Below are 959 nucleotides of genomic sequence, written 5' to 3' on the forward strand. Positions count from 1 at the left end.
AATTTGTCAGAAATTAAAAGACAGACAGTAGCTCTGAATGCAAAGCAGCTATTGCACAGAGACATTTAATTTATTCCTCCCCAGTCGTTCAATCCCATTCAGCTCTGGGATGCTCTTGTTAAAGTGTGTGAAGTCCTTGCGAGTCGTCTCTTTGTCAAAGTGTTCCCTTCTTCTTCTCAGTGTGTTGTGGACTGTTGGTGAGATGTCTTCCCCAAAGCTATAATGCAAAAAAACATCAGAAATGTTAAATCTATCTATCTATCTATCTATCTATCTATCTATCTATCTATCTATCTATCTATCTATCTATCTATCTATCTATCTATCTATCTGTCTGTCTGTCTGTCTGTCTGTCTGTCTGTCTGTCTGTCTGTCTGTCTGTCTGTCTGTCTGTGTTTTTTAATTTCTTACGGTTTTGGGAACAAAGCTGATGTCAGACTTGTTCGTGCCAGTTCTAATGGTGAACTTTGGGTTCTTAACTATGATATTGTCTCTCAGGTCTTTTTTCACAGCTGCTGAAACTGATCGTGTTGGTGACCGAATACCCATCTACAGAAAACAGAATTAAAAATCATTAAAAATCCCAACTCTAGCTATAGAAAGAAAGGAATTTTTCCCATTCACCTTTTCTTGTGCCGAAGAGGGTGTTTTTAATGTTGGTTCTGGTTTCCTTTCTTTGTCCTTTCTGTTGAATTTGGCCATGAGCAAGCCAATGATTCGCCATAATTTATAGCGATATCCAAGCAATTTTGCTCTGTGAACAAACGTATTTCATTTTTTTTATGGGAAAAATTATACAAGTAGATGTAGACATACACTACTGTTTCAAATACTTCAAATAAAAGCTATTCCTGAATCCTGAAAAAATTTATCGTAGTTTCCACAAAATTATTAAGCAGCACAATTGTTTTCAACAACAATAATAATAAATGTTTCTTGAGCAGCAAATCAGCATATTA

The sequence above is a fragment of the Sinocyclocheilus grahami genome, unplaced genomic scaffold (genome assembly GCF_001515645.1).
Source record: "Sinocyclocheilus grahami isolate Dianchi unplaced genomic scaffold, SAMN03320097.WGS_v1.1 scaffold5505.1, whole genome shotgun sequence".
Classification (NCBI taxonomy): Eukaryota; Metazoa; Chordata; class Actinopteri; order Cypriniformes; family Cyprinidae; genus Sinocyclocheilus; species Sinocyclocheilus grahami.